Raw genomic sequence first — 6,411 nt, 5'->3', positions numbered from 1 at the left:
TCCCAAGGAGAGGCTTGGCGCATATAGGATCCAAGCAGTCCCCGGGAAGGAACCAGAGGAAAGCTGAATACTGCCCCCACCAGAGCCTCCGACAGCTCTGCACCCAAGAATGTTCAGCTAACTCCACCTTGATGCCCAGGGCAGCCTCAGGGACATCTAAACAGACTTGTCTTCTTAGACCTCCAAACAGTTTTCAGCCCCCTGTTTGCTGGGCACAGGCTTGCCCAAGACCTCTCGGCCAGGATTTCAAATACACATATTGCTGCAAGACAGAGCAGGGAAGGGCTGCTGCTCACACCAGAACGACAGCAAGGCGCAAGGAGTAAGTAGGTTGTGAGCCACCAACACAGTCCTTTGGCATGCCTGGTGCCACGCGGCAGCTCCTGGAGGATGACAGCAGCCAAGGTCTGAGCAGCAAAGAATGCTCCCTCGTTACACCCTCTGCTTCTACTGCTTGAAGAGGCACTCAAGAGTAAGAGCTGCCACATCTGGTCAGAAAAGGGGGCCAATTGCCCTGGTGTCCCATCTCCTGATAAGGGCCGACAGTGCATGCCCAGGGAGCATTTACAGCCTCCTGTGGCAGGCAGTTCCCACAGCTTATGAGAAGAAACATCCGTTTTTCTTCGTTATCAACCTATATGTTTCATTTGCATGAGCTTGTCTCTGAACAGACGGTGAACAGTCATCCCCTGACCCCGCCTCTCCTACAACTTGTGATATTACAGAGCACCACCATGCCTTACCCTCGCAGAGGGCAACCAGCATCCCTTAGACTTGACCAAAGGACAATTTTGCGTAGAGCTAGCCAAAGTGTTGTCCCTTGATGCATACATACTCTAAAAGAGAACTTCAGGGGAACACACTGGACAGGACTGCCTTCCCTCTGCCAGGCAAGACAGTGTTTCCCAAACAGGACAAAACCAAAGCAGACCCACTGAATGGGAAGTTGAGGCCTCTCAGAAGGGACTACTTGGAGTCCTTACTAGTGCTCCAAGTTATTTCTTGCTCTCTGACCTAGTTGCTTTTACCACTGTGAAACATCTCCAAAGAGAAAATAACGTAAGCGATAGCTAATGTCCTAAGGGTTAAATAAAGTGATGGTGACATCAAGAGCTATTTACCCAAAGATGTCATAATCTGCAATCACCCTTTGAATGAATGCTATCACGGCTCTAAGCTAAGAGTTACAAATCCCATATGAAACACCAATGATGAAAATCACCTCTAAGGAGCTCTCTTGTTGGTTTTGCTGTAGCATGTACCATTTACAAAACCTTTTGTTCTTTAAAGCCTGTGAGTAGGCCCATTAGTGTTTGGAAACAGTGATTAAGACAAGTACATGAAGTGAGCAGCTGGGCTTTTGCCTAGAGTTGCTATGTCTGTTCAAACTTTGTTCTGAAAACAACAGTTGAATACACATGCACTGTCTGGAGAACCTGAGATTAGCAGAGAATTTGTCAATTTAATTCATCAGTGTCTGTTGTCACAGTTGAAAATTTAGAGGCTGAAGGAGACCAGTCTGACTACCTAACAAATTCTGGAACAAATGCATGTACAAAAATCTTATCGAAGGACTTCTTATTAAGACCTTTAAACAACTTGATCAGCTACATCTTTATCACAGATGCCTCAAAGCTCAGGTTGAGTTTAAGAACATCTACAGGCATTCATGCATGTACCTATTTGTGCCTTCTGAACTGTTCATTAAAGAGAGGCTTGTACAAACAAACATTCAGAATCTCTCACCCAGAACAGGGCCGGTGCTCTATACAAGACTAAAATAAACCACAGTGAAATAACAACATTATTGCATTAACCAAATTGCCATAGTGAGCTGTTGCCTGTGGTGGTTATGGTGCTTAAGAGCTCTCCACCCTGCATTCTCAAACATACAAAGCACCTTCTCCTTTGCTAAGCCAAGCAGAACAGCCCCAGGGTCATTCACACAGCCAGATCTTGCCAATGGCTCTGTCAGCCCCTCTCCACTTCATCATTCTCCTGCTCCAAAGCCCAATTAAGTCATCTACACTTACAGTTAGTAGAAGTTACTCCAACACCAGACACACAAAACATCATCTCTTTCCTCCAGTTGAAGTCTGTCAAGGCTGCAGAGTCTTGGTCTATTTGCCAATCCCAGGCAAAGTTGAGAGAGCAAAACAAAAGTTCAGTACTTTTCTTTGTAAAACCCACTGGCTACAGAAGTGGGACTAAAATGCTATTCCTGTAACCAGAGCAGGAAATGCTTGTTTCTTCCTTCTCATAAAAATAAAAAACAATAAACAATAAAATAAAAAAATCAGCATTCATCCTACTTAATTCTGTCTCAGGACTATTTTGATTCCTGGTAAAGCTTTGCTCGCCACCACCAACTACTTACCTTCTTTTTTTGCAGCTCTTTTGGAGAACCCCTCATGAAACATCTTTGGAAAGTCCTGCTAACAAGAGCCCATGCTCCTTTATCTGGCACTGAGCTGATACAGTCAGAGGATTCCTTGGTTGGCAAAGTATGACCTGCAAAGGAGGACAGTCTCCGAGCCTTTGGTTCAACATTTGGGTTTTTTTCCAACCCATTCGGTGCAAGGCTTACTGTAGTACAACTTCCCTGATCAGACTCAACCTCTTCTTACAATATAGGTGCTCCATTTGCTACCAGGCAGTCCTGACAAACCGTGGATGGGTTGTAATCCAAACACTGACCTGTGAAATGTGTCTGTGTGCTGCCCAAAAGGTCTGCAGTTGTTTCTTCAGCTCCTGCCCACTTCCCATAACCCAAACTACGCCAGAGAAAGGATGGCCCATTTGACTACGAGGAGCTAAGGCTGAATGAGAGAGCAGCTTTACCTCCAGAGCCAAAGCCTGAGGGAATGCACACAGGTCTGGTAGGGGTATTACAAAACATGGTTTCTTCTGAAACAAGAACATGGCCCCTGAAAGCCACCTCAGGCCAGACCCGAGACAAGAAGGGGGATGTTTTTACTGTTGAGACAGTTGCAGGCAGCATCAACAGCACATCAGGCTTATGCGTGGCTTGAAGGGCTCTCCTCCCCGCTGGCTCCAGCCCTGCTGTACTTGTAACTTCCCACTCCAGACATGCTGCTTACAACTAATCATTTCAGACTTCTTCTGAGATGCCTCCAGGCCTGATCCTAAGTCAGCCAATTTTTTACTATCTGTAGTTACTCTCAGCTTTGTTCAGTCATGTCCTGCCAAAGTATGTCTTCAACACCAGCCCTCACTCTGCTGATCCAGGGGGCAAGTGCAAAGAAAAGAGAGCAAAGTGATTAAAAAATTAAGATCACCTTTTACCAATCTCTGTCTTTTGTTCTTTCTGAGGCCCTCAGCTTCTTGCTAGTTTAGTTTTAATGAAAATTAATCATTCAACCCTTCTTCCCAGTTAGTTTAGATTTTAAAAAGACTGGCCTTAATAGCAGTCCATGTACGTCATTGGTGGGTTCAGGGCACAGGCACTAATGTTTCCCTGTCTAGAGTCCAAAATCCAGCGTTCACTGCTTGAACAGGTAGATCACCTCACCTTAAGCTTTGCATGAAGGGCACTGAAGTTTGACTGCAGCCAAAGCCTCTGCTGAACTCATATCACTGGGATTATAACACTGAGTTTACCACTTGCAGAGCATGTAATGTTGTTTCTATTTTTTTCTTTTTTTTTTTTGGCAAGACACAGGTTAATCTGTATTGCTTTTAAGAATGGTTTAGCTATTATTCTTCTATTACTTAACATACTTTTCTAAGAGCAGACATTAGATATATAGGGCTTTCCTTACCCTTGTGAATGCTACCATTCTGTTTTCAATAACTCTCCAACCTTCCTTGTTCTCTTGGATTTCATAAAAACAAAATTCATCTTGCTGCCTTTGAACTACTGCTAAACGGTTCTATACATCACTTTGAGCACACTCACCTCTTCACAATCAAGCAGGATCACTCTGGTTTTCCAGGATTACCAATAACAGAAGAAAACTCAACTCTGCAAAGCTCTTTATTGAGATTGCTGAGTTTTGTGTCAGCACGTGGTTTGATCTCAGAAGAGCTTGCCTTACAGGAACACATATAACTGAATTCAAAGGAGATGGGGATTAGGTTAGGCAACAGCATTACTACCATAGCACTGGCATAAATTTATTATTAAATAATAATTCAAAAGTTTTCCTTAAGAAGAGTGCTACACAGCTATTCCTACCACAGACACCACCAAGGGTAGCTGCAAGAAGCTGAAAAAGTAACTAGTTCCAGCTGTATCCCACCTAGAGACTTTTATAGCAGCAGGTGGAGTGGCCCTGCTGGGGGCAAACAGGCTCAGCTGGAGGGTAAGAAGCATCTTACCCAGCTGCAGTCCCGGAGCAAGAGGAAAGAAGCTGAGAGAGGAAGGAGGAACTTCCTGAACCCCAATAGGCCCATCAGCTATTTGGAGCCATTGGCTGCCCTCAGCTGTCCTGAAAGGCACAGTGCCCAGGTCCCAGCCGGCTGAGTGGTGCAAGAGCACCCGTGGTGTGTAACTTCTCCCTGGTGTTTGCAAGCCTTTGGGGAGCCCCTCCAAAGCACAGCCTGGGAGGGACCACAGGTCCTTCTGTTGTTTGAGATCATGCCTTGCCTCAGTGCCTGGGAGAACAGCTGCTTTCCATTGCACTGCCTTTGGGACTCACTTCCTTCACTCTCCAGGCGAGCAGGGGCTGCTATGGGTGTCAGGGTCCTGCACGAGCTACCCCCACCCTGCAGTTTGTCAGACCCTGTCAGGGAGGTGCTGCCCCGCTGACCTTGCCATCACACTGGGCTCCCTGAGCCTCACAGAGCAGTTGGTCCTTCCTGTACCCCAACAATGAGTAGCCCATTCACATACCCCCCTGCACCCCTAGGATGATGCACGTTGTGACCTGTAATTTATGCTACTTCCCTCCTTTCTGAAAGGCACCAAATCTGATTTACGAGCCCGTAAGTGTCAGTACATGTACTAAAGCCTGCCAAAAATTCATCACCTCACTGTCCAAAAGTTTTGCCCTATTTGCAGGTGCAATTTCTCTCACTTCCAGTACCAGGAGAGGGCACAGACCACCCAAGGAGCTGCTGCTACAGGGTCTCCCCCTGCACAGTGTGACCAAGCAGGCTTTTGCTGTAAGACAGTTGCAGAGGACCCCCTCCATGCCACCACACCTGCTGCTGCTCTGCAGCTCGCCTCCATCTCCCACCCCTACCTGACACCACTGCCTAGATGGGACAGTGGGAGTACTCCTGTTGGGTACTGCTGGTGGCTTGTGTCACATTGTCCCTTATGCACCTTGCTGGGAGCTTGTGCCAGGCTTAGCAGCTGGCTTTTCTCTCCCAGGAACGAGGAATAGCAATCTGCAGACTGATGCTGGGGAGAGTGGTGCTTTATTATGGTGCTTTATCCCATCCCGTGTGTTGCCCCTTGGGCTGACACCACAGTGGCAAATAGCTACTGCCTGGAGATGACTTGTAACTCCAGCAGCCTGAAAGACTCTGGCCCCTGCAACACAGCTGGCGAGCCAGACAATCCCCGCCACTGAAATACAGCTCATCCCTCCAAGGGAACCTCCCTCCTCAAATAAATCAGGGTTGGAACCTTTGCACCAATCTGGCTATTCCCTGCTCCTGGGAACATGGGTGGTTATAGATATCAGGAGCAGCGCCTGCTGTGCAGTTCCACCTGCCGTGACACGGCCCCAGGGAGGTCCCTGTGGGGACAAGGGGACTTGCCCGCTCCAACAGCAGTCTCGATGGCAAATAGCCACTGCTGGGGACTGGACATCCGCAGAGCTTGGGCTCATTCGTTTCTTTTGTGGGAAGTATTTGCAACGTGGAAACATCAGAGGAAGGCATTGCCCATGATCTCAAGAGCATCAAAGAGGTGCATGGAGACCACGAGGAGAGGTCCGTGGGCAAAGCCTGCCCATTGGGGGCGAGTGGCTGGGGCTGAGCCACGCATAGGTCCCTGCATCAGCCAAAGAGAAGGGTTTCCTGGCACGGAGGTGCTCTTTGCTCACTATCATTTAATGGTGGGCTGAGTCAAAATCATCGTCTTCGAGGAGCCCATCTTGCTTGACGCTTTCCTCTCACAGCCGGAGAGATTTCACACTCACCTGCAGAGGGAGATAGCTCCTCTTTATTAGCAAAATTTTGATGACACAGTTTGGTGCCACCACCTTACCAGGCTAGAAAAACCAGCCGCGGAGCTGACGTGGCCCTGCTGCGGCCCAGGAGCAGGCTTTCCGGTAGGGATGCTGCCAGCGGGACATGTGAGGATCCTCCCACATACAAAAGCGCTGGGGATGAGGCAGCAGGAGCTTATTCGCTTTTTGCAAAGTCCTGCAGGAAAGCAGCATTTGCAGCAGCGCCAGGCCCTGCTGTGTGTCCAGCAGTGGCACGGACACTGATGCT

Source organism: Nyctibius grandis, chromosome 4 (genome assembly GCF_013368605.1).
Source record: "Nyctibius grandis isolate bNycGra1 chromosome 4, bNycGra1.pri, whole genome shotgun sequence".
In the NCBI taxonomy this organism is placed as follows: domain Eukaryota; kingdom Metazoa; phylum Chordata; class Aves; order Nyctibiiformes; family Nyctibiidae; genus Nyctibius; species Nyctibius grandis.
This window is presented reverse-complemented; position numbering follows the sequence as displayed.